Source organism: Magallana gigas, chromosome 6 (assembly GCF_963853765.1).
Source record: "Magallana gigas chromosome 6, xbMagGiga1.1, whole genome shotgun sequence".
Taxonomy (NCBI): Eukaryota; Metazoa; Mollusca; class Bivalvia; order Ostreida; family Ostreidae; genus Magallana; species Magallana gigas.
The window spans coordinates 52,455,323-52,482,119 of NC_088858.1; the positions used below are offsets into that span (position 1 = coordinate 52,455,323).

The 26,797-nt window shown below is 32.5% G+C and overlaps 1 long non-coding RNA gene, 1 other non-coding gene and 1 pseudogene across 2 annotated transcripts; 1 reads left to right on the forward strand and 2 right to left on the reverse strand.

Annotated features, from left to right (window-relative positions):
- Nucleotides 1-439: 439 nt before the first annotated feature.
- On the reverse strand, nucleotides 440-11,294 carry LOC105322805 (glycine-rich protein 1-like; annotated as a pseudogene).
- An 11,913-nt stretch (nucleotides 11,295-23,207) lies between these two features.
- Nucleotides 23,208-23,281, forward strand: Trnan-guu (transfer RNA asparagine (anticodon GUU)). Its single transcript has one exon. It is a non-coding gene; the product is annotated as a tRNA-Asn (tRNA).
- Nucleotides 23,282-23,947: 666 nt separating this feature from the next.
- Nucleotides 23,948-26,795, reverse strand: LOC105322804 (uncharacterized). Its single transcript, XR_010714931.1, has 3 exons — nucleotides 26,424-26,795; nucleotides 24,952-25,848; nucleotides 23,948-24,869 (listed from the first exon to the last, which is right to left on the reverse strand). It is a non-coding gene; the product is annotated as an uncharacterized lncRNA (long non-coding RNA).
- Nucleotides 26,796-26,797: the final 2 nt, after the last annotated feature.

Here is a 26,797-nt window from a genome sequence, read left to right on the forward strand (position 1 = left end):
TTCTTGTCATTTTTTCATGTTGTCTTAAGTATTCGTTATACACCGGTATATGATCTGCATTTTTATGATTGAACTCTTACGAGAGAAGACAAATCGTCAATAAAGTAGTGCTATATTATATTCTACAATTCGGGTGTATATAAATCTTTGTCAATCAATATATCAGTTTAAGAAGAATATCTCAAAGGTAAAATTAAAACTTTCTGTGAAAATCACTTTCATCATTTCCTAGTACTATTATAATTTACAACATTGTAGAGCAATCTATTTAAGAAACGAAATCATATTTGTAAAATATATTTATTGAATGTAGATTATCAATAAATATAACAAAAATGATAATAAAAACACATTTTCACCGACATAAGAGAAACATGCATATCACAGCCCAAAAAAATATCTTCAAACTTTTCACCAACGAATGAAATGTTAATTCATATCAGTATTTTTTTCCTGATACAAATCTAGAACAAATGATACCGGTTGATCCTCCAATTATTCCACCATTAAATCCATTAGTGCTGGCAGCAGAAGCAGAAGCAGCGGCAGCAGCTGCTGCATTGTTAGAGGCAGCGGCAGCAGCAGCAGCGGCGGCAGATCCAGAGTTTTGTCCGACAACATTGGGGTAGTAGGCAGCTGGTTGTACAAATTGACCACCAATCTGACCGGCAAACTGGGAACCTCTTATTCCTATATGAGATCCGAAGTTAGCACCAGATGCAGAGGAAGCAGCAGCGGCGGCAGCATTTTGTCCAGCTGTAGCGGCGGCAGCTGCAGCGGCGTTTCTACCAGCAGCGGCGGCAGCAGCAGCAGCAGCTCAACCTTCCAGACCTGCAAATTGTTGAACAGCTGGCAACTGAACGGATTGTACCTGATGAACGAATGGTCCGTAGCTAGAGCCAGTTAAATGATGTTCTGATTGCCCTTGAAGTCCATTAAATGATGTCCTTTGTGCAGCAGCAGCGGTATTCATACCACTAGCAGCAGCGGCCTCAGCAGTGGCCGCTGAGTTACCTCCTAACAATCCAAATTCAGCATCAAATCCATTGTTAAAACCTCTTGAAGCTGCATTGGCTGCCGCGGCGGCCGCCGCAGCGGATTCAATCCACTGGTGGCAGAATCCAGCGTTTCCACCGTTAAGCCCCAAGATGCTGCTTTCAAATCCGTTGCTGTTGATTCCGATGAAACCGCCATTAATTCTACGTCCTCCATATTTTTGAGATTTAGGAAAGTAGTCAGTGTTGACTGGCAGAGCGATAGCGCCAGCAACGAGGCAAAGGAGGGCAACAGCAGGGATCATCTGGAGGAATGAAAAGGATATGCACTGTATATTTATTTGAAATGTAGATAATTTCTTTTTAAAGCGCAAAGTGTTTTATTAGAAATATTATGATATTTATTAGAACGGAAACTTTTATTATTCAAAGATTAAATCTTATTAAATTGATTTTTTAACAAGCAAAAGTTTGTAGTAAACTTTAATATAATTGATTTGATCAATAACGTACGTGACAATTAAAAGTGAAAAGTGTTTTATTTTCAGAAAGAAAAACAATTCATACTGAAATTAAATAAAAAAAAATTCATATAAATTATGTACTATTTATGTTTAGTGATGTGATTTTCATATTTCATCAATAGCTCGTTTAAAGATATTGTATTTGTGTTTTAATTGTATGATGAATCAAAATTATCACTGTTCTTACCTTGAAGTATGTTTTGAGGAACGAACCTGGACGATTAGGGACGATTACTACTTTTTCCCGCCTAAATATTCACACCAGATTGTTGACGTTATCAGAAAATAATCTGCATGAGGATTTGCTGACAAAAACCAAACAGAATGTGATTGGCTACCTAAAGGACTATATATGATAAGGGCCTAAAATGGCCCCCTAAAATGAACATCATCATTTTACTATCATTCTTTGTTTTCTTAGTACATATATGTATGTGATGTGTTTACATAATATTCATTTTGGTTCAAGTGCCCACAATTTAGAAATATGACATTGTAAAGACAACCTTTTCCCGTCATTTATGCATTTTTAGCGTAAAACAGATTGTTTTCAAGCAGTTTTTCCCTCCAAAAACATAGAGCGCATTCTTGAACAAATAAAATATTTTAATCAGAGATGTATCTAGCCAAGACTGATAAATGACAAAAAAATTTTCCTTGTTCAAGCATGCGCTCTATATTTCCCATTAGTGAATAAATAAGAAAAATGTCAGTTTTTGACTGATTTTGATTGAATTATAAAATCGGCGTCACTTCTGACGTCATATACTGCCAGTGAGTGCAAATAAATCAAATAAATAGATGAAAAATATATTTTATATCAACTTTTCTAAAAAATTAGTTAACATTTTATTGTACCCGAAACACTTAAAAAATGGCGAATTATGGGGGCCAAATTTAACTCTTATCATATATAGTTCTTTGTTTAAGTTTTTCAATTGATATTTTGGGGTACAATTTTCATGTTAAAACGCTAATAACAGAATTCAGTTTAGAATGTTACAATATGAGATTTTTGATGATTCATGTTTTCTTTACATAGGCATGTTTTTGTTTTTTAGGTAAAATATTTTCTCGTGCAAAAGGTTTCGCTTCTTGAACCCATTATCAAATTATTTTGTGTTACAATATGGTCGTGTGTTAAAAAGGGCAGTAGATGATGACTTTTCAATTCTTACAAATAATTTGTCTTGTTAGAATATCTTTTTTCAATAACAAGTGTGCGTCTATAGAGATTATATCAATTTCTGGTATATATTTTGTTTAGCACATTCTTTGTCTCCAAAATTTTTTTTATAAGCGAACAATTTTTTTACTGAATTTGGCAGTTAACCTTAATTGGAATGTTTTCCTTTCTCTCTCTCTCTCTCTGTCTCATTAATATTAGAATTTAATTGTCGTATTTTATTGGTTTGTTTTAATGAACGCTCATTGACTAAGTAAGCAAGAGTGTTATACATGTATTCCTGAGAAATATATACATTTATTAAGTGCCCGTTTTAGTCAAAGTCAAAGTATGAACAGAATGTTACCTTTAGTCTTGTGTAAGTTTTTTGATAACTGGGGATTACTTAAAACACACTTAGGATAAAAGTATGGATTGAAAGCTATAATAAAACACGCTTATTACGAAGTGACAGGGATGGGCAATTCTTGGGAGTTGATTTTTATCAACTCTCCTATGCAGTCACTCTGGCAAACCGAAAGTGAAACAGTGTTTAGACCAAATCACAAATCATCGCCGCTGACAGACTTAGTTCTTGAGAATTATTGATAAACTCGAAGTAATGTATGCTTAACCATTGTTTTTCAAGGAAACTTATTTATAAATACCTTGAAAATAGTCAGATTTTAAATGGAACGAACAATTTATAGATATTTTTTGCAGTTGTATGTATTCTTACGCCAGAGTTCAATATAGTCTCGTACTCTACGCTTGGTTGTCTCCGTAAATCTCCGACAAGCAGAGAGTCTCTCTTGCTGGTCGGAGATTAACGGCGACAGCCGAGCGTTTGGTTGAACGAGACGAGGGTTCAATTGCTTGGATCCATAAATTTTCCAGACATATTTCTATCACTGATACATAGTTTGATTGAATTTATTCTATCTTTAAATTCATATGGGGTTTTAACAACATTCTTGTTTCGAAAAAGTCCGAAAATTCGTATTATAAAAATGTGCGTAATTCAAATACAGATTAGAAACTACCTGTACTTGTCATGCAAAATAACTTATCATTGATTTTAAAATAAATAAACATCGATCAAAACAACTCCCGTCAGTTCTTCGGCACTTTGATTCTTCGTTATAACCGTACATCAATATATTTGTCAAGCTTACAACATGAAATAAAGTCATGGGGAATTAAAATCTGTTTGTCGTAAGCGTCAATTCATTATAACCGTGTTTCATTGTTATTAAATAATTTAACACTACGTGAAAGACAGTTTATCGTCATGCTGTTATCTTTTATCTGTTACCAAGAACCATTTTATCTTTAATATATTTTTTGGATTTCTCATATGTTACTTATCATCAGTATACCAAACTTTAGTGTTAGATGGTTTAGATATCTTATTTAAAATATGATTCTTTTCTTTACTGATATTATTTGTTATCGAATTGTTTTTACCGATACCAACACCATTACTCAACGAGTTAAATTTTTATTAGCTTATATTCAATCATATGTAATGCAGTATCGAAGCTACAAGCCCATCTTCATTATTTATTATAGAATGCGGTCATTTTAATTTTTTAAAGGTATTTTAGTGATAAAGTTGTGTTAGTTGTGTTCTATTTGAAAATGATTTAATAAAGTAGCATGTCTGCCTGTACAAAAAAAAGTATATAAGAAGATGGTTCGCATAAAAACTTCAAATTATGTGTGTCTCAGATAGTGTTTAAGCAAAAATCATAAATCAGTGGCATATTTTGGATAATTGTTTGTAAGCAAAAACAGCAGCAGCGAAGTATCCATCGATAAACCCCAAGTTGCTACTTTCAAATCCGTTGTCGACCATATTCGAGAAATTTAGGATAGTAGTCAGTGTGGACTGGCATGGCGATAGCATCAGCAACAAGGCAAATAAGTGATCATTTGAAGGAAATGAAATGAAATTTTCGTCATGCAATACGCGTAATTTGTACATTTAATGTTCGATTTTAAAAAAAAAATCTATGAGACTTGGTATTTATTATGAACATATTCCATATTTGGGACCAAAACATTATCAACTTTGAACAAAATTGTTTTTTTTTTCTAATCAAGACAATGATATTAGAATTTATTTGATCAGAAAATATGGTGACTGTTACATATTTTGTTGCCAAAAAACCCCAAAAATATAAAAATTGAAAAGTGTTTTTATTGAATAAAAACTTATTGTTTTCCAAAAAATTAAAATCAAAATCTCTGATCGATATAAAAAACGTATCTTGCGTTATTATGAGTTATCAAACAAGCTTGATCTTTAATTGGCAACTCTAAAGATTTTCGTGGTTAGAAAAAAAACGTAGACATTGTTACTAAAAACATTTAATGAAAAACTGCGGTTTTATTGCAAATTTTGTGTTTGACAAAGTGTTGAGCACAAGAATATTGTGGAGTTTTTATGGTTATGCTGACTATATTCGTTGCTCAATGAATTTAAACAAAAAATAATAAAATCAAAACATGATTTCATTCATTCTACTTATTAGTATTTATCTATAAAGTTGATGAAGGAGAAATGATGGTTGACAACAAAACATTGTTAATCGTGATAGGTACGTGTATATTTGCTTCATTTGCCATTTCTTTTGATATTTAAATTATAAGGTCTTTTATGATCATGATGTAAATTGAAAATTATCCAATTTTGATTTTCTCATTTAATGTTAAAAGTGATTGAATGTGTCTTTAATCGTCAACATTTAAAGGCGAGTTGTTTAGAGGCAGGGAAAAGCTTACTGATTTCTGAAACTAACTTGAATCAAAACACAGAGACAACATTGTACGTGATTATTGCTGATGAAACATTGCGTGGGCTTCCTGGTATCGCATTACACATATTTATAATCATTTCCCTGTCTATTATTTATCCAACTCCGATTTGAGATTGTTCATATGATGATCTAACGGTGCAGAAATTAAACTTTAAAGGACATGAAAGACATTTAAATTGAAAAACTTAAAATAAGCAACGACACAATTGGCGAAATGAAAAAATCAATATAGCAAAATGTGACGTGAAAACTTTTTTCAGATATTACAATGTACATTGTGACAATATATATGTGATTCAATTTATCGTAGTCAATATAACTTCTTTTATCATGTTTTTAGAACCAAATTAGAGATATTTATTTGATGATTGAAATCCAGTACGATGAACCTCTAACAACAACGTTGATTGATTTGTTGTTTTCTCTTTTATTATAATATGTACAGATCTTTAGATGAAACGGAAACAACTTGTGTATGCCTTTGCAGGTTATGACCTCATCATGGCATACAGCATCAAATATTCGAAGTGGTTGTCCAATTTTGATTTCGTGATATCTTATATCAACATGTGTTTAAGTACCGGTATATACACTGAACGAACTTTTCCCCTACGCATAAACGAATAATCTACCATTTGAATAAATGTTTTGTGCTTGCATGTTTTTTTTGTGAAATGCATATTATACTCAAATTATAAAATCAATATTTTGTTATCAATACGACATCACTCCTTCTTAACTTTTGACGGTTTACAACTTTTAGTAGGAAGAAACACTTGTCATGTAATTACTGAAATATCCACGTAAAAAACGAAGAATACGGATTTCATAATTTAAAAAAACCTTATAAATAAACTAAACTTACAACACACATAACATATATTTAAATCATTTGTATTTGTTAACTAACCTATCTTATATTCTTACATGTGCATGAAAAAAGGTATGAATAACTAAGAGTTTCCTTTTAGGGAAAGATATGTTGGATTCTTAATAAGAGAGAAATATAGTTCATATGGTCAAATACATGTATTCGCCCCCTTCCCATTATAATTTCAACTATCTTTCAACCTTTTTTTTAGCTCTTAATAGAACTTTGATTTGGGGGGCAAGAAATAAATAATTACCGAATATAGTCCTTTAAAGAATTTGGTCAAATGTTTTTAGTTAAATAAAAAAAATGATTAAAAAAATTTATATAGATAGATAGATAGATAGATAGATAGATAGATAGATAGATAGATAGATAGATAGATAGATAGATAGATAGATAGATAGATTGGTATAATGAATTTAACTATGAAAACTATGCATAACAATACAATTTTAATACGTTAAGAGAGAGCTGTTTTTTTATGAACGATATTAATGAAATTATGTGTGTTAGACAAAACGTTAGCGCAAAGAAGGAGAATATTTGACAGGTGTGATAGATGATTCAAAAAACGCTGAAAATTGAACGTGTCTGTCACCTTATGTCGAAACACAGTCTTAATTTCAGTAACACACTTTTATCTATGTTATCAGATTGAATAACCTTTGAGCACTTCAATTACATGATAACAATTCTATGGGGAATACCCCTAAACGTTTGAAAATATACCAGTTCGAAATAGGCAATATTAGCTTTGAAAATTAACTTTCAAATAAAGATCTTCAATATTTTAAATATATTATGTTCTAAATAAAAACATTCATATATCATTGATGCATGTTCTGATATGTAACGAAACAAAATATGAGACAAAAGACAAAATGTTTATTTAAATTTTTTATGAATTCATGTTGATTACCAAAAAAAAAAAGAACGCTGCTTTTCACATTTTCGTTCAAAGTTCTCTGGATAAACTTGATAAGCTTAAAAATATATCAATTTGAAACTAAAAGATGAAATAAAATAAAATCCACAGCTAAGTTACACTAATGTATAATTTTTATTTTCCACCTAACAGTTTCATTTATTAAGACATTGTAATCGTGGTTGAAATTTTGATAAAAGTTCCATTAAGAATGTTATATTGGTTATCATTGGATCAAGTATTTCCTTTATAATCAAACTTCTAAACTGATTAACTACGGACGTGACAAAATCTAATTGTTTTGTTTATCTAAATTACCGTTTTGATTACCTTTTAAAATATCAAGTAGTGTGTCTTTAATATCAAAAGGTGATGATAACGATTTCGGTTAATTTTGCTTTATTTCTAATGTTTACAGTGCTTTTGTGTGGTATTTTTAAAAAGTCAACTAAATTTCAGAGTTAAGAGATGAGTGATTAGCAAAATACAGAACTCATAATTCTTTGTTATGTAAGCAAAGCTCATGTCATGCTTTTGTTTACATTTTGAATGTTGTAAAGACATTTCAGGTTAAGATTTAAAATATATGCAACAAAAGGATCGAACCTTCCATTTATATTCAAAACAAAAAAGCATTTAGAAAAAACCAGCGTTGACGTTTTCACAGATATATTAAACCAATTTACAAAAACTAATCAAATTCAATAAAGTATTTTAAACTTTCTCAAATTACCAGGATACAAAAGAAATTATTTTTCTTTAAAGGTCTTGGTAATTAAAACTGCGGCATTGCAAATGAATAAACTAATTTTACAAAAGTATTATTGGTGGGTTTTGTGTTTCTCAAATTTATAATTATAGAAAATCCCAACATTAACATTAATACCCTGGTTGGTACGTTTTGATTTCAGGATGGATTTTGATTCACGTGCAAAAGATAAGATTTGTTTTATTATCGTATCATTTTGCTGCCATTCGGTGAAGCTAACACATTTAATATGTTTATGAATACAATGCACTTTGATTTTTTTGTACGTGTGTTCGTTGTTTATAGACAGTATTTAAGAAATGTTCCCTAAATGATGGGCGATTTGATGAAAATTAACTGATAATCATCAAAACAATGCATTGATTCATTTGAAGCGACATTCATATTTGGTTCCAGAATGATAAATTTATTATTATGTAATTGACACTTAGTTAAATTTATCAAAAGAAATAAGAAAAAGCTATGAGACAAAATTATTTTCTATGAACAAAAGTTCAATTTGATAAATCTTAAAATAATTCTAAAAGATTATGCAATCATGCATTTGTGGTGACATTCATAAATGAATGCTGCAATTCAAAATGCAAGCTACGTAATTTACTTTTTTTTAAAAGGAAGTTTAATATATGTATCATGGACGAGGAAAAGGAAATTGCTTGTTGTGCCTCCTGACAAATAGTTAATTGATTTGTTTTTGCATTAGTTATTTCAAAATCATAAGTGTTTTGTAAATGCAATCTATAAATTTCTTATTCCTGTCTTTGGAAATTTTTCCTTTGGGTTAATAATAGTTATTTGTATGCAAATTTATGGTTAAGTAGATGAAAAATATATTTAAGTATTTAAAGTACTGAAATTGAGTTCATTAAGGATTTGATAATACATCCTTATTGTTTTTTAATGTCATTTTCAAACAATTAGCATTGTAATTGGTAGAAATTTACGTCAGAATAAAAGCAGAGTAAATGCAAGAAATGTTGCATGCCAGGGTTCTTCATTTTGGGTGTGATCAAACTAATTGCAACGTTAAACAGCGTTTATGACAATGCAAGACAAATTATTGGTCATAACTAGAGACGAGCTCGTTGCAAGCAACGATTAGGTCTTCCGTCGTAGCTGCGTCATACTTGTGACGTAATACAAAAATTGATACCTGACCATGGTGCAATATTAGGTGTATAAACACTGTGTAAAAGAAACAAAGTACATGTATATAAGCAAATACAGATCTTTAAAAGTTGTCTGAAGTTTGATTCGTTTTTTTTGCATGTGCATTTTATTTTGAGAAACTTATCTAATCATCATAATTGACTCAATATACACAGAATATGGACAACGATTATAATCACACAGTGGGTATGCCCGGTATGAACGTAAAAAGACCAAACATTTTACTCGCATTTTTTATCGAAAGCAAGGGCCAATGAATCTCTTAGAATGTATGCGGAGATCCTGGAAATTTTACAGGGGGTTCTGAAGAATAATTTTGTTTTTTGAGGGGGTGGGGGGGAAGGGGGCATGCGCGGATAAGAAAAATTTTCCTGGGGTGGGGGTTGAGTGTCTGACGGTTATTTGAGTTTGCCTGGGGATGTCCGAAGCATATTTTTGAAATTTTATATTGTACATGTAATGGAAAGAAATTTTGCGGGGGTTGGGGTGGGGTCTGGAACCCTCACCCTACTTTTCTAGATTCGTGCATGGGGAAGACCGATGCCGGTAATTTAACGGTAATTTTAACCATTTTTATTTAATCAATCATTTTCAAAATTATCGGAATTCCAATATTACCTTTAAACGCAGTTAAAACTTAAAATACGAACCATTTAGTCTCGGTGAGTATTCGGCCAACATGTGTCCGCGTACGAAAGAAATGGCAACATTCAAGAAGTTTGGATGGAAGATCTGGGTCCTAGGTCGTCCATCCGACTCTTTTTCAGACTAAGAGCTACAGAACTGCACTTAGAGAATGTCAAACTGATTATGTCAATTTATTTTGTCTCAAAGAATCAGTTTTTTTTAATCAATAAAGTTTTACCTTAAAAAAAAAAGAAATCGGGCACAAATTTCAATGTTAGCATTTTACAATTTAAAGGTCTAATAAAATTTTGAATAAAGTTTCAAGATACTACTCTTCGTTGTTTTATACGAAATATTGCATGGAAAAAAGATTTACATCGCATATATATTATAGAACTAATTTCTTCTCTTTTTTATTTACATCAAAATAAATCCAAGAAAAAATCTAAAAAAAAAATTTCCTTTATATGTGTTAATGAAAACGTGGTCAGCAAGGGCCGGTTCTATGTCGTGCAAGCACCTACTTAATACATTGTTACACGGATCTACCACGATGACAAATATGGAAAAGGCAATATTGTGGGTGAAGGATGAATGTGTAGTTTGTTTTTTAGGTTTATTTTTGATAATTACATGTATATTCATCTGGATCAATTTGGTCTGTTGGTTTGTTTTGTTTATTGAAAAGGGAAATACAGAAAATGAGTAATATCCGATATGAAGTCAAGCATATATTTTCATATTATTATTGACTTAAAACATGTTGGAAAAAAGAAATATTGTATCAAGCAGTTAGTTATTATGCGCAGATCATGCATTCCTCTATGGTTTTCACAATTGCATGTATCAGTTACTATACGCAGGGCTCGACATTAACGCTTGTCCGCTTGTCCGGTACCAGTTAAAAAAATATACGGACAAGTGAATATTGCTGGCCACTTGTCCGACTGGACAAGTGCATTTTTGATTTTAAAAAGTCTGCAACATTTAAAAAAGAAAAGAAAGTTTGGTGATGATTAAGTTTATTCATAGTCTCGTTATAAGTTTATCGATTAGTTACTTTGAATTTTGATCCCGACATCAAATTGCAATGCAATTGAGTAACACTTGATCGGGATTGAAATTCACTAATTTCAAACAACTTTGATCAATATTGATCTCACAAAGTATCAAACACACATGTTAAGGTGTGGCTCACTACACCTTGAATATTTTCTCAAACCAGCAGAAAATTACTTGATTATGATATATATCATAATGGATATGAATTAGTATATAAGTCAAACAGGCAAAAAATGTGCAATTTTGGATGAAAAATTGCATTTTCAAAAATTTAATTCAGTAAACATGAACAAAAGCTCCAGGCGGATTCGAACTCATGATCTGTAGTTCAGAAGTCCATTACTTTAGCCACTGAGCTACGACGATATACAACCGAATCGAACGATAAAAACTGTTTAACAAAATACTTAGATTGCCATCTTGTGACATAGTGTCTTAAAGTAGTCCGAGTATCGCACTACGTCATAATACGGATTTTACAATATTGGTTCGACTTTTACAAAGCGTTTTTGATACCCGGTATTGATTTTGCTCTACATCGCTGTTGTAAACAATGGCAATAATAAGCAATTAGAACGGTAATATATGTATTCTTTAAGAGATAAAAATGATTTATGTTGAGAAACTCGATTCTGTTAAAGTAAAATGAAAAACGAAGTTTTTGATTTACCAGGATCTCAGGTATGCGTATATCTTCTTTGTTTTGACCCCCCCCCCAAATTTTTCTTTTTCTTTTACTAAAACCGGTTTAAATTTAGAGACAGAAGCTATTGTGTATTTAATCAATCGTCAATTAATTAATGTTTAAATGATATCTAACATTGTTGACAGATCTAGGCAGAAAACTGTAGCAAAATGTGATTTTTACGGATTTTTTCGTCAGGGTCTACTTGGTTTAGAGCTTATAGCGTGAAAAGTAATCCGTCAACATATAATTTATTTTACCAAATCTTTTTTCTAAGATGTCAATCTATAGAATAAACACCATGAATTTAAGTTTGAGTCCATAAAATAGTAAAAAAATTACCAAACGCGATACTAGCATTGCATTTTTTGTATTCTATTTTGATACATCAGGTCCATAAAGCGTACTTACTTACAAAAATTTGCGCAAAATTATTGATGAGATATGGCTTAAATAATTATTTATACTCTATTTTGTATGTTCAGTTCTAATTTTCCCAAAATTGATAATTATTTTAGGAAAAACGGACGTCTGACAAATTTCATTATTGTCAATAATTTTCGCAAGGGGGTACACCCGTCTGAGAGGTGATAAGAAACAAACTAGCATGTAAACATACATATTTTCTTTCGTATATGTATTGCTAAAATGTATATTTATCATTTAAAGCTAAGCTTTTAATGATTGAGCCCATTTAGTGCCGAGTATAGGACTACCTTAAAAAGTATAAGTCTGGGTGTAGTGAGGTACCTTAAGGAAGAAAATGTGGCAAAGACAAAGGATTATGGAAAGAAATGTAATTTATTCTAGGTTTCATTCATCATTAATAGACTATGATGACTTTCCATGTTTAGCTGAGAAATCAATATAACAGTTACATGTATTTTTAAACCTGATGATAAATTTAAATTTTCTTGTAATTTGCCATAACAAAGCTACAGCTGACAAATCATGTTTAATGTTACATTTAGGAATGACACTTTGGGTTTCCCTTTAAAAAGTCAGGTTATTAATTATAGCTAGGATAATCAATTGATGACTTTATTTTAGTAAAACAGAACTGTAGTTTTCAAGTTGACAATATTTCATCTTGAATATTGAAAAATTTCGGGCAGGTGAAATTGAAGTTCGGACAAGTAAATGTCTCGGTCACTTGTCCGAATGGACAAGTAGGAAAAAAAGTTAATGTAGAGCCCTGATACGTATTTGCTTACGGAGAAATTAATTTCCAAAGAGATGATATAGTTATCAGTTAAGTTCCAGGTTGTCTTCTGCACATGCAAGCACGTGTGTAATCCTGCTTTAAAAATAGGTATAATGGCCGGGGGGGGGGGGGGGTCATCGCAACAAAATTGTGTATTAGCGTTCTAGAGTGTACATTGTTAATTAATAATTGATGTTGAATTGTTATTAACAAACAAAATCATAAATTTATATTAACATACACTAAAATGCCAGGGAGTTCTGCTGGACGCGATTTCATTTGTCTTCAATTAATAGGGTGTAAGGATGCCCGCCTACTTAATACATATGCCCACGCGTCAACCGATTAAAAATGACTGTATTTTGGATTTATAAATCGTTCTAAAACATTCGATCTGATATATCGTTGTTAACAATTCAAAACTTTGAACGATTAAATTTGTTTTTATACCTACCCCGACCCTCACGGAAAAATCCATTCAGATCAATGGAAATTTCATTTACAAGACTCCGCGCCAGAATCAGAATGTCTCATTCATTAATTTTTTCGTAGTTATAGTGGACGAGTCCAAAATAGGAATAGAATTGGAATAGGAATACCATGTGAACATATGCCGTGAATGCAGTTTACTTTGCGTCTATTTTCTTATTTTGAGAGTCCTTTTTATCATGCTTATCATGGCTTGAAAATGACGGAAGGCCCTTGAATGTTGTTATCTTTATGCAGGCACGAAGCATCCTTGAAAGTGGGGGGGGGGGGGGGGCAGACTCATTCAAAAAATCTTGACAAGCAAAAAAAAAAAAAAAAAAAAAAAGACTTTCCCAAAATCTTCAATATCCTAATCCGGAAAAATTAGTTGCTGTGAGAAAAAGTGTGGGGGGGGGGGGGCACCCACAAGCTTGAATTAATAATTGCCTAACGATTCATCTTTATAATTTATGATCCGCAGCGAAAATTAAATTTCATTTCTTATAAGATAGCCTAATTGATACATGCATGCTTCCATTGAATAAATTTGGGTAGTCAGGCAAGCTTTTTGGAAAGCTATTGCTTGTATAATATTAAGGTCAGACGCGACCTTCATGTATCTTCCATTTTTTCCTATCTCCACAATGTGAATTAAGATTTCCACTTTGTTATTTCATAATTAAATTTTTATGTAATATGATTTTTTTGGTTTGAGTATAAAGTGTTCAAATTAAAATATATAGTATGACTTTACTTATAAGCATTCAAATGCATTTTGCGTGCTATTTTAAGGAAAGTTCGAAATATTCTAGCTCCAAAACGAGCCTGGTAATGTACTCTAAATTTTTTGGAATTAACAGGTTTAAATGTTAATAAATAAGGAATGAAATATCAAGGAAAATTATATAAAATTGAGGAACGTCTCATCTGTCCTTAATTAAAATAATATAAATAGACATCATAAATCCCATATCAAACGACATATAACCACTTGAATCTGCACGTCTTTTAATGAATTTATGAACAGCGGCAAATTCTAAGGTAATGTTAGCTGCAAGTCTGTATAGCCCTTGTATGAAAAATTTCGGATGGTACTCAATTTTTCCAGACAGAGAGCTACATATATGCAGCTAAGGTAACTAATTATGCTTCCGATGAAATACTTTGTTTAGTAATGCAAGGTTTTAAGAGAGCAATACTTATTTGTTTAAAAAATAACACCCTAATACTTCGCATTTCATTCGCTGTTTGTAGAACAAGCAGAACCAGTATCAGTTCGATCCCTACCGTATGTACATTGTTCGAATTTAATAGCCCTTGCATTGCATTGCTTTGCATGTACAAAATATCTTTTAAAAATTCAACACTGAAAGTGTTTATCTATATGGCTATTAATCTATATGTACATGTACACATAGCGTACACATGTGATTCAAAATACCCCAAACGGAAAAATTCACTTATTGAGTCTACATTTTATAGAATTTGCAAAAAATACATTGCGGGTCTGAATGTTTGTTAATGTGTCAGTCTATCAATATACAGTTTGTTAATTATTTTCGATTGCTAAGGCTACATCGTTTTTGATGAACATTGAACAACATTTTTTCCATGCCATTATTTCCACGGCAGATAGCGAGTACAATTATAAAGCACAATTTATCTAATTATCTCTTTAATATTGTGTACTAGTATGTAATAAATAATTTATAAATTGCTGCCGAAGGTTGTTTGGTATTTTCGTTTGTAGATGCATTGCAAGTAAAAAACGTGAAACGCGGGGCAAGTCATAATATATATCCCTAATAACCGTTACTTAAAAATAGCGGCTTTGGATTCAAATATTATCGTATACGAATATTAAGTTCACTTTTTAATATCATCTCCACGATGATAATATTATATCCATCGGAAATCAGTATTTCGTTTTGCTTTAAAAGAAATGTTCTATCGGGAGCAATCCCGCGTTCGTTTAAATTGCCGGCGTACATTTGTCATGTCAGTAATACACATTGTGCTTTATATGACGGCCGTGTATACGTACTGTAGAAAAGTTGAGTTTAATTACCATGCATTCGAACCATTTTATTAACACATCTCCCAGTACTGAAACAATTCAAAATGTCTCTGTTACAGTAACACAGTGGGGCGTTAAACATGTGTACGTCCAGCTCTACAAGCATATGCACTGTCGTCAAGGCGACGGCCTGAATACAGCTAGCGACTCTTCTATCGATCGGTTACCTGAGTCTCGTAATGCATCTAAATATAGAAAGGGGCACAGTTATGAAACAAACAACAAAAATAAGGTCAAAGACGTTCATCTTTATGAAATGAATATGTACATATGAATAAAAACATTTGGGAATTTTATGTAGAATTATTTTTGCGCGCTGCATGTATCAGTTAGTGCATTACAAAAAGCCCTTTCATAACCTCCTAAACGTGCGCACCCCCACAAAAATGGACCGAACTGACAACAATTGTTTCTGCAAATACTGGCTATGAGTTACGAAAACATTAAATTGAACTAGAGACGAGCTCGTTGCAAGCAACGATTAGGTCTTCCGTCGTAGCTGCGTCATACTTGTGACGTAATACAAAAATTGATACCTGACCATGGTGCAATATTAGATGTGTAAACACTGTGTAAAAGAAACAAATTACATGTATATAAGCAAATACAGATTTTTAAAAGTTGTCTGAAGTTTGATTGGCCGCATGTTGTTTTTTTGCATGTGCATTTTATTTTGAGAAACTTATCTAATCATCATAATTGACTCAATATACACAGAATATGGACGACGATTATAATCACACAGTGGGTATGCCCGGTATGAACGTAAAAAGACCAAACATTTTACTCGCATTTTTTATCGAAAGCAAGGGCCAATGAATCTTTTAGAATGTATGCGGAGATCCTCGAAATTTTACAGGGGGTTCTGAAGAATAATTTTGTTTTTGAGGGGTAGGGGGGGGAGGGGAGGGGGCATGCGCGGATAAGAAAAATTTTCCTGGGGTGGGGGTTGAGTGTCTGACGGTTATTTGAGTTTGCCTGGGGATGTCCGAGGCATATTTTTGTAATTTTATATTGTACATGTAATGGAAAGAAATTTTGCGGGGGTTGGGGTGGGGTCTGGAACCCTCACCCTACTCTTCTAGATTCGCGCATGGGGAAGACCGATGCCGGTAATTTAACGGTAATTTTAACCCTTTTTATTTAATTAATCATTTTCAAAATTATCGGAATTCCAATATTACCTTTAAACGCAGTTAAAACTTAAAATACGAACCATTTAGTCTCGGTGAGTATTCGGCCAACATGCGTCCGCGTACGAAAGAAATGGCAACATTCAAGAAATTTGGATGGACGATCTGGGTCCTAGGTCGTCCATCCGATTCTTTTTCAGACTAAGAGCTACAGAACTGCACTTAGAGAATGTCAAACTGATTATGTCAATTTATTTTGTCTCAAAGAATCAGTTTTTTTAATCAATAAAGATTTACCTTAAAAAAAAAGAAATCGGGCACAATTTTCAATGTTAGCATTTTACAATTTAAAGGTCTAATAAAATTTTGAATGAAGTTTCAAGATACTACTCTTCGTTGTTTTATACGAAATGTTGCATGGAAAAAAGATTTACATCGCATATATATTATAGAACTAATTTCTTCTCTTTTTTATTTACATCAAAATAAATCCAAGAAAAAATCTAAATATTTTTTTTCCTTTATATGTGTTAATGAAAACGTTGCATGGTCAGCAAGGGCCGGTTCTATGTCGTGCAAGCACCTACTTAATAGATTGTTACACGGATCTACCACGATGACAAATATCGAAAAGGCAATATTGTGGGTGAAGGATGAAAGTGTAGTTTGTTTTTTAGGTTTATTTTTGATAATTATATTTATCTGGATCAATTTCCGTTATGAAGTCAAGCATATATTTTCATATTATTATTGACTTAAAACATGTTGGAAAAAAGAAATATTGTATCAAGCAGTTAGTTATTATGCGCAGATCATGCATTCCTCTATGGTTTTCACAATTGCATGTATCAGTTACTACACGTTTTTGCTTACGGAGAAGTAAATTTCCAAAGAGATGATATAGTTATCAGTTAAGTTCCAGATTGTCTTCTGCACATGCAAGCACGTGTGTAATCCTGATTTAAAAATAAGTATAATGGCCGGGGGGGGGGGGGGGGTCATCGCAACAAAATTGTGTATTAGCGTACTAGAGTGTACATTGTTAATTAATGATTGATGTTGAATTGTTATTAACAAACAAAATCATAAATTTATAATAACATACACTAAAATGCCAGGGAGTTCTGCTGGACGCGATTTCATTTGTCTTCAATTAATAGGGTGTAAGGATGCCCGCCTACTTAATACATATGCTCACGCGTCAACCGATTAAAAATGACTGTATTTTGGATTTATAAATTAAATCGTTCTAAAACATTCGATCTGATATTTCGTTGTTAACAATTCAAAACTTTGAACGATTAAATTTGTTTTTATACCTACCCCGACCCTCACGGAAAAATCCATTCAGATCAATGGAAATTTCATTTACAAGACTCCACGCCAGAATCAGAATGTCTCATTCATTAATTTTTTCGTAGTTAAAGTGGACGAGTCCAAAATAGGAGGAATACCATGTGAACATATGCCGTGAATGCAGTTTACTTTGCGTCTATTTTTTTATTTTGAGAGTCCTTTTTATCATGTTTATCATGGCTTGAAAATGACGGAAGGCCCTTGAATGTTGTTATCTTTATGCAGGCACGTAGCATCCTTTTTGAAAGTGGGGGGGGGGGGGGGCAGACTCATCCAAAAAAATCTTGACAAGCAAAAAAAAAAAAAAAAAAAAAAAAAAAAAGACTTTCCCAAAATCTTCAAAATCCTAATCCGGAAAAATTAGTTGCTGTGAGAAAAAGTGTGGTGGGGGGGGGGGGGGGGGGCACCCACAAGCTTGAATTAATAATTGTCTGACGATGCATCTTTAATGTGTCAACATTTATATTCATAATTGATGAAAACGTTATATGGGATGTAATAAGCAACAATGAGCAAGAGTGTTCAATTAAAAGGGCTTTTCACATTGCACGTGTGTAATCCTGATTTAAAAATAGATTGCCATATTTGAAAGGTCAAAAAAAAGAGAGGGAGGTGTCATCGCAACAAGATGATACACATTGTCTAAGTAGTACAATGTAAGTAATAGTTGGTGTTGGATTATCATCATTAACAAAGAATCATCAGTTTGGATTAATTAAAACAAATAAAAATTCATATAATTGGAATATTTACTGGAGGGGCTACGTACAAGTAATTCGCCGAAGTGGGGTACGTGTGACCCGATTTTCGATCAATTGGGCGATTTCATTCATCTGGAAAAGGGTTTCACTCGCGTGTACAAATGTAAATGTACATCAAACAGTTGCTAGTCAATTAAGTGTGTATGTTAATTGGATAGATTTCTTCTAAAACATTCAATCCAAAGTATAATATATGTAGTTATTAGTTGACACCCTCCCAATGGATCTATGCCGATGGATCTATCTGAGATCTCAGCTGTTGCGTGAATGGTAAAGAAAGACTTCGCGCCATAATACGTCTCATTCATAATTTTGGCTCACCGATTAGTGGGCGAGTCCAAGTTAGGCAAGAGCACATGATGTGTAGATGGTCTTACCCACTCTATTTTCTTAACTGGTCATATAATAAATAGAGATATCATGGATCTTTCACTTTTGTCGGAGCATGTAATAAATGGAACCAAAAAATAAAGTAATTCTAATTGAATTAAATTGAAGTTAAAATGTAAATACCCCCTCCCACCTACGGATTAGGATTTTCAAAATTCCCCATTTTTTAAATTCCATATATGCAGCTAAGGTAACTAATAATGCTTCCGATGAAATACTTTGTTCAGTAATGCAAGGTTTTAAGAGAGCAATACTTATTTGTTTAAAAAATAACACCCTAATACTTCGCATTTCATTCACTGTTTGTAGAACAAGCAGAACCAGTATCAGTTCGATCCCTACCGTATGTACATTGTTCGAATTTAATAGCCCTTGCATTGCATTGCTTTGCATGTACAAAATATCTTTTAAAAATTCAACACTGAAAGTGTTTATCTATATGGCTATTAATCTATATGTACATGTACACATAGCGTACACATGTGATTCAAAATACCCCAAACGGAAAAATTCACTTACTGAGTCTACATTTTATAGAATTTGCAAAAAATACATTGCGGGTCTGAATGTTTGTTAATGTGTCAATCTATCAATATACAGTTTGTTAATTATTTTCGATTGCTAAGGCTACATCGTTTTTGATGAACATTGAACAACATTTTTTCCATGCCATTATTTCCACGGAAGATAGCGAGTACAATTATAAAGCACAATTTATTTAATTATCTCTTTAATATTGTGTACTAGTATGTAATAAATAATTTATAAATTGCTGCCGAAGGTTGTTTGGTATTTTCGTTTGTAGATGCATTGCAAGTAAAAAACGTGAAACGCGGGGCAAGTCATAATTAATATCCCTAATAACAGTTACTTAAAAATAGCGGCTTTGGATTCAAATATTATCGTATACGAATATTAAGTTCACTTTTTAAAATCATCTCCACGAGGATAATATTATATCCATTGGAAATCAGTATTTTGTTTTGCTTTAAAAGAAATGTTCTATCGGGAGCAATCCCGCGTTCGTTTAAATTGCCAGCGTACATTTGTCATGTCAGTAATACACATTGTGCTTTATATGACGGCCGTGTATACGTACTGTAGAAAAGTTGAGTTTAATTACCATGCATTCGAACCATTTTATTAACACATCTCCCAGTACTGAAACAATTCAAAATGTCTCTGTTACAGTAACACAGTGGGGCGTTAAACATGTGTACGTCCAGCTCTACAAGCATATGCACTGTCGTCAAGGCGACGGCCTGAATACAGCTAGCGACTCTTCTATCGATCGGTTACCTGAGTCTCGTAATGCATCTAAATATAGAAAGGGGCACAGTTATGAAACAAACAACAAAAATAAGGTCAAAGACGTTCATCTTTATGAAATGAATATGTACATATGAATAAAAACATTTGGGAATTTTATGTAGAATTATTTTTGCGCGCTGCATGTAGCAGTTAGTGCATTACAAAAAGCCCTTTCATAACCTCCTAAACGTGCGCACCCCCACAAAAATGGACCGAACTGACAACAATTGTTTCTGCAAATACTGGCTATAAATTACGAAAACATTAAATTGAATACCACGGAAGGATTTAAAATTAATTTCTTTACAACTTTGCTTCAATAATGCATTAAAATTTTTTATTCCTTTACAAGTTATTGACAAGAAACTTTTGACGCATCTAACTCCCTAATTATAGGGGCCAGCCCCTTTTTCTGTATACCGAATGAAAGGTCTTGGTAAGACCAAGATCTTTTAAATTACATGTTATAACAAATTTTTATCAGGTAGAAAACTAACATGGAAAATACGCGAATTTTTTTAAATTTTTTTCGTACCTTTGTTTCAACATCTATACCACCCCTTTTATTTGCATTTAAATAATAAATAAAATATATCTCGCACAAATTCAATGTATTAGCTTCCAAACCAGCCCATCTTTGAGACTCTGCCAGTCATCGTTATAGCTAAACCCCCCTGGACAAAAGAAGTCGTTAAATTTTACTAAAAGGGGAATAACTCAAAACTGGATGGGGATTTTCCTCAACTAAAATATGCAACGACAACATCACGCATGCTATCAGTTATCAGTCCTGAAAATTTCAAAACAAACGGTGAACAAACGAGCGAGATATTAAGGATCAAAGTTGGCGTCTAGAAGAAAAAAAAAATAATAAGAAATTTGAAAATTTTTCAGAATAATAGTAAGGTCTTCCGTTGGAAACGGAAGACCTTAATAACACGGAAGGATTTAAAATTAATTTCCTTACAACTTTGCTTCAATAATGCATTAGAAATTTTTATTCCTTTACAAGTTATTGACAAGAAACTTTTGACGCATCTAACTCCCTAATTATAGGGGCCAGCCCCTTTTTCTGTATACCGAATGAAAGGTCTTGGTAAGACCAAGATCTTTTAAAATACATGTTATAACAAATTTTTATCAGGTATAAAACTAACACGGAGAATACGCGAATTTTTTGGATTTTTTTTACCTTTGTTTCAACATCTATACCACCCCTTTTATTCGCATTTAAATAATAAATAAAATATATCTCGCACAAATTCAATGTATTAGCTTCCAAACCAGCCCATCTTTGAGACTCTGCCAGTCATCGTTATAGCTAAACCCCCCTGGACAAAAGAAGTCGTTAAATTTTACTAAAAGGGGAATAACTCAAAACCGGATGGGGATTTTCCTCAACTAAAATATGCAATGACAACATCACGCGGCATGTTATCAGTCCTGAAAATTTCAAAACAATCGGTGAACAAACGAGCGAGATATTAAGGATCAAAGTTGGCGTCTAGAAGAAAAAAAAAATAAGAAGAAATTTGAAAATTTTTCAGAATAATAGTAAGGTCTTCCTTGGAAACGGAAGACCTTAAAAATACGTAATCAAAAAAAGAGGGACACGTAAAACAGATGATCTAAACGACACCTCAAGTCCTTGTCTGCCATATATCAAATTGCAGCTTACATGCCTTTGTCACGTCTTTTTCTGTGTTAACAACCTTATTTATGTATGATCAAGCATTTCACGTCATCCTTGGAATTCTAATAATGATTCAATAGGGCACTAAGTAACTTCTTGAAATGAGTCAATTTAAAAAAAATCAATGTTTGATAAAATAACGAAACAATGTTTGAAAATTAAATGATATGATTTGACTTTGAATTTTTGACCAAAAATTAATATATTATGTACGTAAGACAAACAGTGTAATAATTAAGATAAATTAATGTTACCATTAACATTAACATTGACATTAATGTAACTAATGTATTATGAAAAATGCACTTACAAGTCTAGAAAATACGCCAATTGTTTTATTCTGATTATCTATATTCTTTTACAAGATTTAATACAAAATTTAAAAAAAACTGCTTCAGATATATATTTATCATTTGTCAAATCTTCAAAGCTATGTATTTGCATTTTTTCTGAATATTTCAACGCATGTTAGACCAATATGTATTTTAGGGAGTGCAGCTCTACCGGCAAGGCGTGGGCGAATAGAAACAATAATTCTATTGGGCTTTTTTTTGGCGTCAGCTAATCAGACCAACAGTTCCTTGTTTTAATCGGACCAGCAGTTCCCTGTAAACATGGCAATGACACCAGTTGACACTCTCGCGAAAAACAGAAAGACTCATAAAATTGATGACTATAGGCAGTTAACACGTGTATACTGCTGACACGATATGCGACCCGAGATCCGAGATGCAACAAACAAATAACTTAATCATCCTCATTAGTTACTAAAACCTCTTAATATTTCCTAGGAACTGCAGAGTAAAAATTATGAATAATGATTTAATGAAAAGTGAATTGTTTTTTATTTTGAATTCATTTTTTTTACCTTTTTGCATTCATTTTGATACCACGCTTATTTTTTGTGTTATTAATTCATCACAACAATACTTGTACCTATGTACAAAGGTGAATTTAATCATTTGCTGCGCCCGCCCCAAAGGTTGCACCGTAAAACATGTCACTTTGTTATCTACGATAGTTATCTTTGTGTCAAGGGTTATTTCAATTTGTATCACTTATAAAATCGAAGTTCGTAACTGTAGACATCAAAATAAAAGTAATCCAAGTATGAAGAATTTTTACAAAACCCCAATTGAATTTCGTAAACTTTTGGTTTAATTATACTTAAACGCTTTATACTTGGTAGACTGCAGGTCTCTGTGGCGCAGTCGGTTAGCGCGTTCGGCTGTTAACCGAAAGGTTGGTGGTTCGAGCCCACCCAGGGACGTTAATCCTTTTATTGGCCTTCTGAGTTCTTTACTTTCGAGGCGGAATGTAAATTTTCGAACGAGGTATTGTCAAAATGTATTCTATATTTTGCATTTTGTATAGCCTTTTTTTGGTAATGTAAAATCTTTTCTTCATATCACAATACCAATAAAAATAAACTTTGAAATCGATTGCTTTGAGAATTAAAAAGATAAAAACACACAGGCTAAAAAAAAAATTAAAATTGCCCGAAAAATGAAAATTTATTTTAAAAAAAAACTATGCATAAGGCATTTCAATATCCGACACAGTGCATTGAAATCATCTTGAACACCTCAAGTTTGATATAATGTATATTGCTTATAAGCAGAATTGAAAAACTGCTTAACCTTTCGTTAATCATTACCAAAAAGTCCTTAGTAATAGACTTATTACAACAAATTTGAGAGAAAAAGAAATCGACACTGCATAAAAAAATGACAATAACAAACAGTCAACCATCTCAAAAATCCATAAAACGAAATACAAATTTAAAGCAGAGCAACACAGACCTCCAAACAGATAGAGGTAGGATCATGCCTAGGAGGAGTGAGCATCCTCTACTGACCGGTCACTCCTGCATTGGTCTCTTTGTCGTAATCGGGAAAAAACTTGGAAAAGTCCGTAGACAATTAGGTGATTAGTAATGGTCTAACAATTAGTATGAAAAACGTCAGTCAGCATGCGACCAAGTGGAAGATTGTATTTGCTGTCAAGGTCGTTTTATCGACCATAGAACTTACAAAAATATGACTGCAAAGGAGATTGTTGATATAGTCCTGTTTTATCAATTTGTTTGTCAGTAGCTTGCCTCGCGTTAGAAACTGTTCATACGCAGACTATGCCCTTGCGTATCGAATCAAATGAGAGACAAAAACACCATATGCAGGTGATGAAGGTATATTGCCACATAATTAAGGAGAGTTGATTGTATTGAATATGTTTTTTAACAATAAGATTATATATAAATCATACAAGAACAAACAGTTCAATTAAAAGATAATATTATGAATCTTCAACATTTTTTAAAAACACAAGTCGATATCATTATATAGCTGTTTTTATCATGTGGTGATAACTTCCTACGGACGAATAATCTTTCCAGGTGTAACATTTAACTTAATATGTTATATCTTAGTATAAATATTATGGTGGCTTATTGTATACATCCATTTTTCTTTTACATTCATCAACTTCCTTCCTCAGAAATATGTTGGAGATTTTTTTCAAAATTTCTCATTCGATTATGAGAGCGTTTTCAGCTTTGATGTAATGTCGAGACAAAATAGAAAAAAACTTCCCTCAAAGACACATCAGCATATGTCCATTTGCACCAACAGCTGGACAGTTAAACATATATATTGGTAAATTATTACTGGAATTTGCAACAGGTAAGAATGGTCGGTAAACTTCGGCATGTAATGTAATCCAAGAAAGTAAATCAAAATAACAACATAGATTTTTTTCCTTCTAATTGTCAATAGACCAGTAATTTTACAACAAGATGATAAATCCATTTACTGTTTATACGTCATGCAAACTGAAGATTTTCTTCACGTTTAGTAAATCTGAAAAACAAATACATATTTTAGTGACGATATCAAATTACCATAAAATAGTTGGATTATCAAAGCGACTAAGTTAACTTACCTTTCTGCTAGGCATACTTTGAGTACCTATAATTTCAGATGGTCCTACATCAGTACTACTACCAGTGATCCAAAGTGGTCGAGAAGCATCAGTATCAGCAATAAATATCTGGTCTACAACAGGGTTATTTTGATTGTAACCATTTGTGAATAATCCTGCTAATGACCCACTGTTATGATTTGGAAAATGCACGAATCTTCCTGTTTCATCAATGTTAGCATTTAATTCACTGGTAGAAACACCCCCATGACTACTACCGCTAGATATCAAACCAACTATTCCGTTTTGATGTTGAATATTTGCTGATTGGATACTTGCTTCATTTGGAACAAATGGTTGAGAAACCTCTGCTGCAACACTTGGTTATCTTATATCCTGGGTAGCGCTAGTAATAGTTTTAGCATTAAAGCCAGTTGCAGTGGCAGGGTTAATAACAAAAGTAGGGTTTTCCAAACTAAATGTTAGTTTAGAGTCCAGTTCACTTTCCATACTCAAGCTTTGGCCACCTTTTTGAGTCCTAGAGCTCGCAGCAGCATCAAGAGCTGCAGTTAGCTTTTCTGGGTCAAATCCTACAAATCTACTTTCAATTCCATTACTAAGTAAGTCAAGTGCTTCAGTATTTGCATGTTGTCTTATAATAGAAGGTCCAGCCGATGCGGCACCAATGGCCGTTGATGCTTTAGATGCAGCATTGAAATGCCTTGCAGCAGCAGCAAAAGCAACAGCGTTTAAACCATTAAATGTACTATCTATTTTATTGCGATGAATACTGATATCGTTGCCGTGAACTCCCTGTTCTCTCTGACTTGGAATACATCCAAAATGTCCACACATCGTCTGGACTGGTAATGCAGTAGTACCAGATGCGATACATAGGAAGACAACAGTGAACATCATCTAAAAAGTAAGATTTTAAATCAATTTGATTTGTTAATATATTATTCTTAATTTACATGTGATGTAGTTTCACGTAAAAGGCTATTTGTGGTGTTTATAAGTCAAATGTAGCGAGAACCTCGAATAATAAATGCCCTTACTTTAAATTTTCTTTTAAAACACAATCATTTGTTTACTGACATTGAGATAACGTTCAATTTCTAATTATATAAATATACTAATCCTGAACAAATATTTTTTTTTTATTATTCAAGTTCTCTGTTTTAATTGATTTGAATCGATAGCAACAGTCTGTCACGGAAAATGACATTCTTTTCAACAATATAATTTTAAAATATTCTATTTTTGAACAATTTGACAATATTTGTTAATAGTTATCAAAGACATCAAAGCTTTAAGATTTGATACCAAAGTACTCTTCTTATCACTGTTAAACGTACTGTTTGTCAAGTAAAAGGTCAAATCTTATCATCTTTTTTTATGATTTGGATTAAGAAATAGATGTTTGTTAAATATACAAATATTATAAAATGCAAAGTTATTCCAAATGAAGCTTGTAAAGTAGTCATCATTACCTTGATCATCTTCAGTTTTCTTTTAAAAAGTAATTCACAAATCAAAAAAGAACTAAATTGAACTCGTGTGGATTGTAAACTAAATCAAATATAACTGGTTGCAAATAAAGTTGTCGTGTCAATATGCCTTTGTAATTAAGCGATTTGAACGAAGAAATCGATGGGTTTTTTTAAATTAAAGAATGTCAAGGCGTAGAAGTTTTAAACAACAAGAAATGAGATCACTGTTAGGTATTTGATGTGTCTCTTTTGTCAATCTTTAATGCAATCTGTGTTTAAAAAACATTAAGAAGATGCAACATCGTTTACGTGTAAGAATAATGTACAATATCAATATATCTTAATCTGACAAAAACTAAATGGCTCATCAAAGT